This window comes from Odocoileus virginianus, chromosome 6 (assembly GCF_023699985.2).
Source record: "Odocoileus virginianus isolate 20LAN1187 ecotype Illinois chromosome 6, Ovbor_1.2, whole genome shotgun sequence".
Classification (NCBI taxonomy): Eukaryota; Metazoa; Chordata; class Mammalia; order Artiodactyla; family Cervidae; genus Odocoileus; species Odocoileus virginianus.
The window spans coordinates 67,465,983-67,481,374 of NC_069679.1; the positions used below are offsets into that span (position 1 = coordinate 67,465,983).

Below are 15,392 nucleotides of genomic sequence, written 5' to 3' on the forward strand. Positions count from 1 at the left end.
ATACCCCACTTGCTCACAGAGGCCATAGGCCTGCCTCTCCAAATTTTATGATGCATCTGAAATGAAGTTTAACTGCATCCTCCCCACCCAACTCACGAAAAACCACAGTAGGGGAGGAAAAGAAAAACAGAACCCACCAAGAGGAACTGGCAGACCTGTCCAAGGGTGGGGACTTGGCTACTCCATGGGGCAGCGGGAGAGTAAACGACAAAAGGCTAAAGCACACCTCACTTTAATCCCTTCCATCCGCCCACAGCCCCCAGAAAGCTCATAAAGCCTTCCTTTCTGGGTGATTGGATTCCTTTAGCTCAGGGGCAGGCAGGGTGTTTTTGTTGTTTGGAGAGAGGGCAGGGAGGGGGAGGGGGCTGGTTGGGGAAAAGGAGAATGGCCATCACTGGGGGAGAATGAAAACCAAGTCCCCCACTTGCTTCAAGGTGGTGAGTGGTAAATACAAACAGCTGCTGCCTGCAAACATGTGGGGGCCGAGCAGCCGGGACAGTCAGCTGCTGCAGGCAGGACCAGCAGTTCCTAGAGGCAATTACCTCCCTCAGAAGCCATGCCTATCTGCGAATTTTTTTTTTTTTCCTTCTTTTTTTTCCCACCTTTTGAGGGCTCTTCTTGGCTAACTCAAAGAAATCATTTTGAATGCTGCTGGCAAAAATGTTGCCGAAAGTTGTGTGTGGTGGGTGGTGTGTTTTTTCTCTCTCTAAAAAGAGTAGTTGTTCTCCTCTGCCAGTATTTAGAAGCTGGAACTGTCTGTTCTTTTTGTTTGAAGTAGAGACTTTGGAGACCAGTCCTTTCAGAGACTAGAAGAAAGAGAAAGAAAAAAAAAAAAAAAAAAAGGAATCCTCTGGTTTGCCTTTGGCCTGGAGACTTTTCGCTTGTTTACTTTTGACCTTTCTCCCTATTTGTAGCCTACACAGGAACCCTGGTCAGCCTGGGCTGGGCTCTGGGTCTCGAACAACAAACTCTCAAACAATCGAAAAGAAAAATTCTTTGGCACTCAAAAAAGCTCCTAAAATTTGTCTAGGCTTGCTTGTTTTCGAACTCTTGATGAACGCGGAAGAGAAAATGCACTTGTTCTTCATCCTGTGGCCCACCTCCCTCCTAAGGCCTTCTCTATTCCTCCTCACTCAGTCTCCCCCAGAACACACTCATCGACAGAGCTGCCCTTTGGCCTTCTCCACCTTCGCAGGTGCCATTCCCTCTCCTGGAAGCTCTCTCCCCCATCTTGGCTGGTGAAGTCCTCCTGGTCTTACCCAGCTGCCCTAACTGCACTGAGCTCAGCTGGTAAAGAATCCACCTGCAATGTGGGAGACCTGGGTTCAATCCCTGGGTTGGGAAGATCCCCTGGAGAAGGGAAAGGCTACCCACTCCAGTATTCTGGCCTGGAGAATTCCATGGACTGTACAGTCCATGGGATCACAGAGTCAGACAGAACTGAATGACTTTCATTTCACTTCCCTTCCCTTCCCTTCCATTGGCTGACGGCTGTGAAAGCAGGGCCTAATTTTAAGTGTCTAGCACAGCGCCTGTGGTACCAGGGCAAGCAGGGTGTTAAGATTAGCATCAGTAATGGTAACATAATACTTGCTCTTTTGAGGATATGTGCCTTGTGCTAGGTACTTCTCACATTCATTGTCTCTTATCCTCTCAATAACCCTACCTCATAGGTGATGTAGTATTTGTTTTATAGATGAGGAAATTGAGGCTTAGAACTTCAGAAAGTTCACTTAGCTAACAAATAACTGAACCCAAGTTGGAATCCAGGTCTTAACTCATTCCTAGTCTATTTCCAGGTCTCTTAATAAATGCTCAATAAATATCTATTAATTGAACACATGGCCCTGAAATTGTTTTTCTGAGCCTGGGGAAATCTTTCTAGGAATTTCAAGAGCCACAGCTTTTACACTTGATCCCTTACACTTGGTTCTCTTGACCTTTAGTCTCTCTTCTTCCATACCTAGTATCATCTTGTCTCCCATTTTGCCCCTAAGAATCATACCCTCTCTTCATGTTTTAGCTCTGCAGGGTGGGGATAGAGCAAAGCAGTAGCCTCCTGGTCCTTGTCCCATGTGTCTTTCCTTGAATTGGTCTTTGTTCCCCTGAAGTCTTTATTGTCCCCTAAAGGAATTTAGGCTAACTTAAATAAAGATCAAAAACAGTTGAAGATTGGCCATATTGTACAATTCAAATGAATACAGTGCCTCTATCAGAAGTCTTAAGAAGATGCCTACAAACTTTCTTCATGGAATTGTTGTAAGAATTACATAAATATAAGACCTCTAGTGCCTGACACATGGTGAGTTATCAAAAAATGCAAAAGTTAGCTCTTGTCATTGTTTTTATAAATCCTTTACTGGGGTACTCAAACTCCTAAAAGTGGTTGAGACAAAGGAGATACTTTAATATTAATAATTATTATAGCAACTAATAAATATTTATTACTATGTGTCAAGCACGTTTTAAAAGGTTTTTCAAATCTTAACTCATTTAATTCTTACAATCTGATAACATAGGTACTATCACTGGCTCTTTTTACAGTTGAGAAGATGGAGGAACAGAGAGGTTAAGTTGAGGAGCTTGGGTTCAAGTCTCTGGTTCTAGAGTCTACACTCTCATAGTCATCACTGCTCTGAAAAAAAGTAAGCACCAGGCCTAAAAGAAACATATCAGAAATGTGATTTATTTAATCCCTTCTCATTCTTTTCTTGAATGTGTATTTTCTGGAGAGTGAGTGTATTTGTGAGAGGCAGTGCCTCTGGTGTTTTTGCATCATCCCAGGCACCACCAGGAGGAGGGCGGGTAACCCAGAGTCATCCATGTTCCTGGTAAACAACTCAAAATGGGTAGAACCTTGTGCGCCAAACCCAGCCTCTGCAAACCAGTATTTCCCAGTTGCCAGCTTGGCGCAAAACCCCACATTACCACAGTTGAGCCTGTTTTGTGAGGAAAGACTTTTTGGTACAAAAATGTTTTTCATATTCGCTCTTGTTACTCTTGAGACTGCAAAACACCATGTCTTCCTGCTGCCAGAGGCCAAAACAAATTCTATGGCTGAGGACAGTTTTTGTAGTTCTTTTTCAGAATGGTCCTATGCAGAGAGGAGAATTAACCTAGGCAGCTAAACTGTAAAAAGCAACATATATACCTAGATGCTGCATATTTGCATAGGAAATCACACATATACAAAAGAAATTTCATACATAAACTGTACATTTTTGTGTGTGTATATATGTATGTATTAACATATATTTTTTTCTTTCTTTGTGCTAATCTGTCTTTTCTGAATTTTCCTTGGTGTAGAGACAGAACACGTTCAAGGGTGCAGGCTGGGACTCAGGAGGCCCCCTGACAGTGGTGTGCTGGGCTCTTTGGACCTGTGCCCGCTCCTGCCTTCCTGCCTCATTCGGCTCGTCACCCTGTGGTTACCGTCACTCTGGGGTTCAAGTGGTGGGCCAGGAGCAGAGACCCAGGGCTGGTGTCACCTCTGAATGTGTTAAAGAAGATGTTCTACCACATGTTTGCATCAGCCTCGTAATGCACCAGGCAGAGCTGGAAGCAGGCTGGTGGTGTGTGTGTGCGTGTGCGTGTGTGTGTGTATTGAAGGTAGAGGCACCCACTTAGTAAGACTGAGCCTGTCCTTCAGTCTGTGCTTCCCCGTGCCCACGTATAAGATGGAAATTACAGAACCCCCCAAAGAAAAGGTAAAATCGATGATGTGTTAGCATCTGCAGGAGAATGCTGTGTTGTGGAAGGAGGCCAGCACTGTGCTGGCCGGGCTGCTTGCCCATTTTTACGCACAGGCTCTGAGTGAGGGCAACATGCCGCGGGCTTCCTCCTCGGGCACTGGCCGCGTGTGGCAGAGGTAACGTGTTCAGTATCTACTTTGGCCCTGCCTCACCATTGAGCTCCACCTAACGCTTTCTCCTCTCCTATGGTCCTCTCTCTCAGGACTCACTTGTTTGTTCCTGCACTTCCCAGCTCCCAGCCACCGGGCTCACCCCTTGCTGCCTTCTCCCCTCCCCTCCCTCTGCGACCACTCGCTCCCCACAGGCCCCAGAAGAGCCCTCTCTTGACTCAAGACACCCATTAAACAAGACCGAGACACTAACAATCATCGGGCACTTTGTGAGGAGGGCCAATTAGAGGCCGGCCTGACCAGGGCGAGCAGCGGGACGTCCAGAAAGACGCTTTGCTCCTGGGGAGTGGGAGCCTAATCCCGTTACTGGCTGGATGGGGGCTCCTGGGGCCCAGGAGCCTCATTCCTGCTGGGCCTGGAGGGCTGTCATTGGAGGATGGCCGGGCCTGGGGGGCTGCGCTGCCTGGCAGCCTCCCTCCCACCCCCAGCCCCCTCGTGTCTCTTTTCTTTCTCAGTGACACGCACTGCAGTGCCTCTGAGGTCATTTGTTTCCCACAGCCTCACAGGGCGCTGTGGCAACCAGGGGGACAATGATCTCTCACAGGAATGATGGGAGGCCTTTTTTTTTTTTTTTTTGCCTTAAATAAGCCCCTTCAAGGGAGCAGTAAGGTCTGTTGTGTGTGCGGTTTGTTTTTTCAGAAAATCCTCTTGCACGTAGTTCCAGTGTGAAGGACTCAGGCAACTTCAATGGAAGCCATAAAGAATCCTGTGTGTGTGCCTGTGTGTGTGTGTGATTTTATTTTTATTGCTGTTTCGAGACCAGGATCATGTTTTCCCTTCTGCCAGATACCCTTTTCCCACTCATGCTCCCTCAACCCTAATGTTCTTTGATAGTTTTAGGCAGGAATTGGCAGGTGTTGGGGCAGAGATGCCCAGGGCTCTGTGCTGGCATCTGACTGCCCTTGGCTGTGGTGATGCGGCTCTGGGCTGAGCGCCCCAGAGGTTTGGTACTCCGCACATTTCTCATCCTATCCCAGGCACTCAGAGAGTACTTGGGACTGGATAACTAAGGCTGGAATTCACAGTAGAGTGAAAGTGAGCTTGGAGGAAACCCAGCTTTGTGGACTGCCTCAGAATAGATCACTAGCTTTAATGCCAGAGCTTCAGGGGAATATGTGGAAAGAGAAGGGTCTGTATGTGAACTCTGGAATAAAGAGAAGTCAGGTTCTTTATCTGATGAAGCTGTTTCCAGGGGGAAGATGTAGTTTGTTTCTCCCCCACTCTGACAGCACCATTGGAGACCAAGATCTCTATCCTATTTGTCTTAGGCTCTCCAGTGTGTTAGGTCTTCAGACTGCTGAGGATCGAGTAACCTTAGAGCTTACATATGCACACATTATCAATTTTAAAGGCTTTTTATTTCATGAATTACATTGTATCATATAATCTAGATATTTCATCTGGAAAAACTGAGTTTAGGCAGATTAAACTCCGTCCCAAAACCACATGATGAATTAATTTTAAAGCTTATGATTAAAACCTAGATCCTTACCTTTCCAGATCATTAACTAATCATTGTGATCTGCAAATTGTTTCTCCTTGTTCCAAAGAAAAAGAGCAATCAAGACATTCTCTCATCTGAGCCTAATGTATTATCAGAAACTGAATGGCTGTCTAAATTATATTTTAAAGCTATGTCTTCTTTCTTTACCTTGTATAAGTCATGTTTTCAACTGTTTACAAAATTTTATCACCTCTTGACCACATAAGGCTCAAAAACTGTTGGCCTTATGGCTGAGCCACTAGAAAAATATAACATTTTTACCCTTACCTTTTCATTCCCTAACTTCTTTGCAGTGATAATTTTAATGCATTTGTGAAATATTCAAACTGGAAGGAGAGTTTTCCAGATGTTTCTGTTGACTCCTCTGTTGCAAACAGGACAATTCAAAGACTGGTATCACTTTTTGGTAAAGTGAAAGAAACATATTTTTTTGATCACTGGCTATCCTTGAGATTAATAAACATTCTTAAGGTTAACTCTTAACAATCCCAGTGTCATTTTCACTGTTCACAAATTCTAAAGTGGGAGTCCTGGAAGTTCTGATAAACAGATTGACATGTTGACATATTTCTCTGGACCATCTGTTAAAGGTTTATTCTCAACTGTTCATTAGCTTCGCATAACAAACACACCATAGTCAATTCCCCAAAGAGAGCCAGTGTCTCCCTCTTATAGGACATTGGCCAGACCATCTTTTGTCTGACCATGATAGACGTGTTCCAGTCTTAGCTAAAGATATACCAACTCATGCTTTAGCATTGATTTTAAAGGAAATAACAAAAATAAATAAAGACTAATATAAGAGCTGTAGCAGATGATGAATAGCAAAAGAACACCCTGATCCTGCGTCCTTAATAAGCCACCTTTGGAAATGTTTGACTCAAAGGACAGGCAGATTGTTCCTGGTCTGCCTGGACTCAAGCGCCTTCCCTCTGGGCTCATCTCAGTATCTTCCCAGAGGTTTCTTGCCTCCTGGCAGGTCCCACTGCATCTTCCAGATGCACAGAAGATGAGTATGATTAAATAAAAAATGGTAACCCAAAATGTTGAGTAGCTAGAAAGTGGCCATGGTGGCGTCAGGAGCTGGTAAATAAATAACAGGCTTGTTGTCCCACACCCTAGTTTAATGCTCTCAAGAGGTTCTTATGTTGCTCGCATTAGTGGGCATGTAAATGAAACCCCTGTTGGCCTTGGCAGATATTGGCCTCTTCTGTGACCTTGTTTGACTGAAACAAAAAGTCATTGGTGGAACAAAATTTTCAGAGCTCTGAACTGGGTTGAAAGAAAAGGGCAATTCTCTGAATTGGGTAATTGGATCACCCTCCCAAGTGCCCTAGGGCTTATATCAAACATATAAGAAGAGAATTAATAACTTCAGTGTATAAATGAGCTTTAGGCAGCTTCCAACTGTAACATTTCACTCTCAGGAGATTTAAGACATAAAAACAGATTTTTTTTTCCCCCCTAGAGCATTTTGAAGTGCCCTTTATAAAATGCAGGAAGGGACTGCAGACTTCTGTGGAATCCTTGTAATTGTGTATGGTCCATCTCATGGGTGGGCAACTTGAAAGCCTCTATAAAATAGCCACTTAATAAAACTGTTCATGAGTTGTATTATTGGAACTAAGAGATGATGACAATGATATTATTTCATATTGTGCTTGATATTCACTTCCTCGGTCATCATTCTGTTGTTTAGATTAAATTAGATGTATCCGTACACTGGAAAACTCATCATTTTCCTATTTCTTTCAGTTGAGTCGGTGAATTTTAAGACTTACTACAGACCTATATACTTTTGTATGAGTTGTAAGAGCCACTTGAGAAACTGAAAACTTAAATAATAATAATAATTTGTTAATTTATTCATTAATTTGCATACTCAGTGTTTATTTAGTACCTACTATATACCAGGCTTGAGAACATAAAAAAGCATAAGACAGAACAAGTAGAGTAAGACCCATGAATAGATATTTGAAATATAGGTTCATCAAGATTGAAGGGACATGCAAGCAGGGAGCCATTACTTCTTAGGAACGGGGAGGTCAGGAGAGGGCTGAAACTTGTTTTTAAGTTTTCACTCAGACAAGGGGTGAGTCCAGGAGGCAGAAAGATGAAGGAAAGCATTCCAGGTAGAGGGTTCAACACTGGAAAAGATTCTGCACCAAGGCCAAGTTGGTGAGTGATTTGGCCCAGATTAGAGATATTGGCCAAAACGGTCATTCTTCTCTTGGATGAAAAGGATCAAGAAGGGTCCTGTTGGGTCCTGAAGAAGTTGAATTATTAGTGATGGAGGCAAACTGTTAGAGCCCCAACTTGGGTAGAAATGGGGAAAGGGGTGAAAACTTTTGAAAATACCTCATTTCGAAATATATCTTTAAAGGTATAGACATTGTGAGACCTTTGGCACCCACAAAGAAGAACTCATGGGGGAACATTCTAGAATTGATTCTTATCTTAATGGCTGTAGATCTGTCTAGATTCCAAAAGAGTTTGAAGAATCCTGCTATCTATTCATGACTAATTAATGGTGGCTTTTCTTTTTAACTGAAGAAATACTACCAAAGCTGGGCAGAGTTGTTTCTAAGAACTAAAATATCAGAAAGCTAATCAGAAAAGGAACTAACTTTAATCATTACCCAAGTATTTATTTTCATTTTTCTCATATAATTTGAATAGAAACCTATGAGGCAAGTATTTTATCTAGGTAGTCACAATAAGCAGTTTCAAAGAACTTAATTAAATCCTCAGAATCCTACATCAGCATTTGGCAAAGCCCATGTCCTCCTTGAATCGATACTCCCGCCCCTCATAGCTGAATCTTTAGGTTTAGGTCCACCTATAGGCATGCATTGGTGGCTCAGACGGTAAAGCGTCTGTCTCCAATGCTGGACACCTGGGTTCGATCCCTGGGTCGGGAACATCCCCTGGAGAAGGAAATGGCAACCCATTCCAGTACTCCTGCCTGGAAGATATCATGGACAGAGGAGCCTGGTGGGCTACAGTCCATGGGGTCACAAAGAGTCAGACACAATGGAGCGACTTTACTTACTTACTATAGGCATGCATGTGTACTCAGTCACTTCAGTTATGTCCAACTCTTTATGACCCCATGGACTATAGCCTGCCAGGTTTCTCTGTTTATGAGATTTTCCCAGGAGTACTGGAGTTGGTTGCCATGCCCTCTCCAGGGGATCTTCCCAACCCAGGGATCAAACCCACATCTCCTGCATCACAGGCAGATTCTTTACCATTGAGCCACCAGGGAAGCCCCCACCTACAGGAATTAAAGCAAAATACTTGAATCCTCTCATATTTGTTTTGGTTTTCTCACAGACCATGTTTTTCTTCCTATAAAGTAGATTTGTTTTATTCTTCTTTTTCCCCTATATTATCTAGGTGCTTCTGATCAGAGGTGCTTCTATCAGATGCAAATAGGTTCCATCTTCTATTCACTTCCAAAGGATCAGTAGTAGTTTATTGGATGACTGTATTGTAACTACTTAATAGCAGCTCCCATGGTCTCTATAGTGGGGAGTGGTACGTGGGCTGCATATATGTTACCAAGGCTGCTATGTTAGCATCTTTATAGCATCCCTAAAGTGGTGAATGAGATAAATCCTCTGAAGTCCTAACGTAAGAAAGTTATGTCTTCTTCCCAAAGTGGGGAACACACCTCTTCTGCATTAAGAAATGGAAGACAGCAGTGGATTTATAAGAAAGATTTTCAGTCTGAGAATCAGAAGGGGAAGTCTGTAGAGGGCTAGATGAAATAGATGACAAACATCTGAAGCAAAATCAAGTTGGGATTTTTATCTTCAGAGTAGATGTAGAATCTTTTTGCTGTTTTCTTTTCTTTTTTTAGCATCATTGTATTTTTTTTTTCCCTCTGTGCACAGTGAGATGGCAACCACAAAAAGCAACAGCCTCTTGGGTCTCTTAGCTGTACAGTTTAGCCAGTACCCAGCTCCCCTCCCTGCAAGCCTGCACTAGCTTGTCCTAAACAGGCTGGTGATTCATCCCTCTTGGGAGACTAGATGTAGTTCCGTGTTGATATCACTCATTGGGCTCATTGCTTGAATCCCCAGATTGTTCATGTGTTTGTTGAGTTTTTATCTAAAAATAAAAGTCACGTAAGGCAGATAGCCTAGTGCCAATGGGTTTGGCTATTTGTGAAGTTTATAAACTCGTTTAGGAAACCACCATCAGGATTTTCTTGGCATTGTCTCAGATGTGGCATGTTGCACTTCAGCACACCAGCTCTTGCACAAATGGAGTCTGTTGAGTTGAGTTATGGGAAACCTCCCTGAGAAAATCAAAACACTCAGGAAGTAGTATTGGTAATCCACAAGGCGTTGCTATGTCCACTAAGGTTCTCTCCTGATCATACCTTTGTTCCTTCTTAAGTAAAATGTGAAGATTTCCCCTTCCCAGGGGAAAACATGCTAGTTGCTTGGCTTTATAAGTTAGTGCAACTCAGTCAATGATCTGCCTCTTCCATAAACTCCTCCTGTTCTTCAAACGGGTGCCACATCCTTCATTTTCCCTCCCAAGTCATTATACATTATTTCTGGCTGCTAGATTCCATTCCAGAGCCTACTAAATTTAAGTAATAGATGGAATAATCATAATGACTAGTTCAGTACAAGTTGCAGAATTGGAGACTGCAGCCTAGTCATCCTTCTGGGTCACACAGAAGTCGCTTAGGACAAAAAATGCTGTATACAACATATATTTTTAAAAACGATCTTTCTTCTACTTTGTGCTGCAAAAACAAACTTTGAGGGGATGGTTCTCCCACAGGATATGGAAATGGCCTTGGAGCACATCCAGGGTTAGTGACACAGCTGCCGTTTCCTGCTAGGGACATCCCACAGCCAGAAAGGGAAAAAGACAAAGTTAAATATATAGCAGGAAGTTAATGACTGAACCTATTAACAAGAATGAAAGGATCAGCCTGTTACACAGTCTGTTTATAATAATATACAGCCATTGGCCAAACTTAACAGTTTATGTTTAGAAGACATATTTAAAACTCTTTACCAGAGGGCAACTGATCCAGTAATAGCTGTAGCATCAACAACATTGTCTGCTTATGGTACCCAATAATTTTAAAGTTCCTTTGGGTACTTAGTTCTATATTCACAACAACCTGGTGAAGGTGGTAAGTTGAATAGAGAGGTTGGTGGCTTAGATATTAAGAATCCTCCTGCAATGCGGGAAACCTGGGTTCAACCCCTGGGTTGGGAAGATGCCCTGGCAAAGGGAATGGCTACCCACTCCAGTATCCTGGCCTGGAGAATTCCGTGGACTGTTAGTCCATGGGGTCACAAAGAGTTGGACATGACTGAGTGACTTTCACTTTCATTTCTTTCAGGGTGTGTAAGCAAGGTAAGGAGTTTGGATTTCATTTTAAGAATGATGTAAATTTTTAAGCAAGGCCATTGCATGACATGTCTTACATTTTAGAAAGATCGTTCAACTTGCTCTATGGAATATAGACTATGGGGTGCCAGAGCAGAAGGTGAAGGACTAGTCAGGAAACATGACTCTAATTCAGGTGAAAAATGATATGGTTTGGACTGGGTAGTGGTGGTGAAGGGGTGGTTAGATAAAATTTGAAGAAACTACTTACAAGACCTACAAATAGACTGGAGATAAAGTGTGAATTTTTAAAAATTAAGAATATCTAAATTCGGAGGCCTAGATAACTTAGAATGCTGGGTTGTTTTGGTTTTTTTTTTTCCCTATGAAGTTATGTGATGTTATTTAGGCCCCCAGATCTAGGAATGCTGAAGGAAAGAGCAGATTTGTGTGGAGAAGAGGAGGGTAGGGATTTCTTTCCTGAAAAGGTTGAGTTTGAAATGACTGTTAAACATGCAAGTGGAGATATCAAGTAGGCAGCTGAATATATGAGTCTGGAACTCTTGAGAATGGGCTGAACTGGAGATGGGGAGAGGCCTAAGAAATGATCTCAGAGGTAAAGCAGCATTTGGAGACAGAGAAGAGGAGAAGTCTACAAATGAGACTGGGCAGGAAGGGATGATAAGGTGGGAGAGTCCCTGAGAGTATGATTTTTCTGGAAGTCAAAGGAAGCAAGTACTTTGAGAAGGAAGGGGCTAGACCCAGTGCTGAGAGGTCAAGTAAGATGACGACTGAGAATTGACCCTTGGATTTAACAGGATACAGTCAATGTTGAACTTGATAATAATGGTGTCAGTAGAGTGTTGGGGACTTAGGCCTGACTGGAGAAGGTTAAAGGGAGAATCAGAGATAAGGAAATAACATGGACAACTTTTTAAAGGTGTTTTGCTATGAATAGAAAGAAGGAAATGGAGTGGAAGCTGGGGAAGTCAAAGGTGTTTTTATTTTATGTTTTTGTATTAATGTGCATGATTAGTAGAAAGGGAAAATGTGGTAATGCTGAAGAGAAAGAAGGATCACCACTAGTAAGTGCAAAGACCTGGAGGATGTAAGCAGGGATGGGATACAGGTCTGTGTGGATGGGCTGGCCTTAGATTGAAGCAGGGCTGTTGATCCACTGGACCAGAGAAGGACGACTGCATGAGGACAAGTGTAAGTGCATAAGTAGATTTAGCGAGGATAAGAATGAAGCAGTTCTCTTCTTGTGGCCTCACTTTTCTCTGTGAAATTAGACATGAGATGGTCAACAGAAAGTGGAGAGAGGGAAGAGAATGTTGAAGATGGCAGAAGACATGAAATAATCAGATAATCTTTATACTTAGCCACCACTGCCTTGATTCCTAATGATTTCATGGGAAAAACAGATAACAGGTCTAGACTTGGTAATTTACTTGATAGAGAAGGAGCTCTGGAAGAAGATATGAATTAAGCAGCTGCCAGCTCTGTGGACTATCCCTTATAAAGAAGGGATAAAATGTTGGTGGTCAAGTGAACCATCTCTAAAGACTCCCCTGCCCCCTGTTTATATTCCCCCCGATAGAGTGTGTGGAGCTGGGAAGCTATGCAAGCCTTTGCCTCCTTCCTAGTTGCCACACTTGGCTGAAGTCATGTTTCCCAGCTCTCCCAGCGGCATTGCTGACCCAATTCATTCTGTCCCTTACTGGGTTGCTTAGAGACACTCACCAAATCAATTCAGCATATCATCATTCCCCATTCACATTATGACTCTTTCATATTTATGATAGAAGTCTTGACTCATATCTGCATGTACTGCAGACCCACTTAGGGAAAGAGAATAATGACCAGAGGACTTCACATATGGTATATGTCTAGTATATTCCCTTGCAGATAATTGAATTCTGCTCAAATGCTATCAGTATGCTGGGGTTAATTAAAATTCTTATATTCTAAGATCCTTGTTTTGTGTTCTGATAACTAGAAAGTAAAAAAGCTAGGCTTATGGATGATAAAATTCTTGAGCCCCTGAAAGGATGGCAACAGGAGAGTCAAACAGAACTTTCTTCCCACTTTAAGGTGGTGATATTACCTTTATTTATTTATTATTTTTTTGGCTGTGTTGGATCTTACTTGCCACATACAGGATCTTTCATTGCAGCGCACAAGACTCTCTAGTTGTGGCACAAGGGCTCCAGAGCATATGGGCTTCAGTAGCTGTGGCACATAGGCTTTCTAGTTGCACCATGCAGGCTTAGTTGCTCCAAGGCATATGAAGGTCTTAGCTCCACACCCAGGGATTGAACTTACGTTTCTTGCATTGCAAGGTGGATTCTTAACCACTGAACCACCAGGGAAGTCTCAATGATATTGCCTTTTTGTGGCACTTTTCATTACTTCTCCCAGAAATCCTGTTGTGATGTACTACATCCTTATGATTAACGATGTATTCCTTTAATCTGTATTTTTGTTGCTCTATGAATAAATGAAGTAAATGAAGAAAAGTACATACAAATAGTACTGTAATAATTGAATCAAACCATTTCCTTTGAGATAGGCTGTGTGTGTGTGTCTTTATTACTTGCTAATCACCCAGTTATTTTTTACAGCTTATTGGTTAACCAGATGGCTCAGATGATAAAGAATATGCCTGCAATACAGGAGACCTGAGTTTGATCCCTGGGTCAGGAAGATCCCCTGGAGGAGGGAATGGCTACCCATTCTAGTATTCTTGCCTGGAGAATTCCATGGAAAGAGGAACCTGGCAGGCTAAAGTCTGTGGGGTCGCAAGGAATCAGACATGACTGAGCAAATAATATACATTGGTTAACCTAGACATGTTACATTGATCATCTTATTTAACTCTCAAAACTACTCCATCATTGCCATTTTATAGATAAGGACATGGAGACCCAGAGAGATTTGAATAGTAATAGTGTGCTCAAGACCACATATCCAGTAAGAGGGAGAGTCAGTAATTTAATTCCGCTGTCTGTGTTTCCAAAGCCAGAAATCTTTCCCCTAACCGCATTGCTTACTAAATGATCAATGGTAATAATAGCTTGCTTATTTGAATTTGTGAAATAGCTTTTATTGAAACTCTAAACATTAGTGTCTTCTTTGTAATTTGGAGAAAGAAAGGAAAGAACCAATATTTATTGGACACCTTTTATGTGTCAGCTTCCCAGGTGGTGCTGTGATTAATAAAATCTACCTGCCCATGCAGGAGACACAAGAGCCATGGGTTCAGTCCTTGTTGGGAAGGTCCCCTGGGAAAGGGAAAGGCAATCCACACCAGCATTCTTGCCTGGAAAATTCCATGGACAGAGGATCCTGGCAGGCTACAGTCCTTGGGGTTGCAAAGACTCGAAAAAACTGAGCATGCACACGCCTTATATGTGTCAGATATAATCTTAGACACATCCACATACCAGATGGGTTATATTATCTTCATTTTCAGATGAGGAAATGAAGCTTAACAAATTACTAACTTACTCAGTGCCGCAGCTTGCAAAGGAGTTAAGAGTCAGTTCTGGCACTTGTTTTCAGCAAATGCTAAAGTCTGCTGGAGCAGGGAGCGAGTCTGTTTTCAGCCCCTATTATACCCCTAGTATATAGTACAGGGTCTCTGGCACATAGTAGATGCTCAGGAAAAGTTTATTGAGTAAATAATGATTGAACCTAGTATAAACTGCAGTTAGAATGCAAGAAGTCTTGTCTTGTGCTTCCTGGGGTCTTCCGGTGAATGTTGACGTGATATAATGAGGGGATTCTGAAAAATGAAGCAGCAAATGCAGGAATGTTTCTAATTACAGAGCCCTTGCCCTTCTCACAGTTGTGTGAGCTCAGTGATAAAATTGCTTTTCTATCGTCAGGATAACTGAGGCATAAAAGTCACCCTGGCAAAGGTTTTGCAAGTCAGTGGACACTTTGTGGCACACCTAAAATCTTGAAATTCTCACCTTTATAGCCCCAACCGCTTAATGATCCTGTGGTGCTGGTGGGATTATAGCTTTCCATAAATCTGGAACTTAATCATTTAATCATTTAAAGAGATGACAATTTATCTTAAATACACCCCTTCATATGGATGTGACCCACTTAGCACAGATGGTCTCAAAAGTTTTTCCTGGCTTCCCCTACCCTCATGGTATCTAGTAAGTTAACGTCAATATTAGCTTTACTGTTTTAGGTAACTTCGGTATGCTTCTCATTAGCTGGAGCCGTAAAGAGCTCAGTTTTACCTGCACTGAGGGATCGCTAAATTCCTATTGGCATCTGAGCGCACAGTCCCATGTCGAAAGTGAGGTCATGTTTCTCCTGGATTGTGCCTGTATCTGATGAGCCTGGGCTGGCGTGAATCCGAGACAATGAAATAATCACACCCATTAGCTCACCAGGGCCCTATTAAGATGTGGCCTGGCTTTCCATCCATTTCTCCTGCTTGGAAAAACTGACACAGTCGTGGCTGTAAAGGTTAGTAGAGCTGTAACTGCTTCAACAACCGAAACTTAGCACTACCCTATTTAGACCTGAGACCTGCCTGCTACTTAATCTGGGGAAATGGCACTCCAGGAGCTGGGGTGC

The 15,392-nt window shown here is 42.6% G+C and overlaps 1 protein-coding gene across 4 annotated transcripts in view; it reads left to right on the top strand.

Annotated features, from left to right (window-relative positions):
* The window catches only part of RAD51B (RAD51 paralog B), a 628,595-nt gene that overhangs the window by 499,717 nt on the left and 113,486 nt on the right, over window positions 1–15,392 (top strand). Inside the window, exon 9 of one of the 4 annotated variants that reach the window (XR_011488349.1) lies at window positions 2,545–2,645. The exons of the other annotated variants lie outside the window; for them this stretch is intronic. The gene's annotated coding sequence lies outside the window, so the exon portion shown is untranslated. The remainder of the gene's footprint in view (window positions 1–2,544; window positions 2,646–15,392) is intronic. 4 annotated transcript variants of the gene reach the window in all.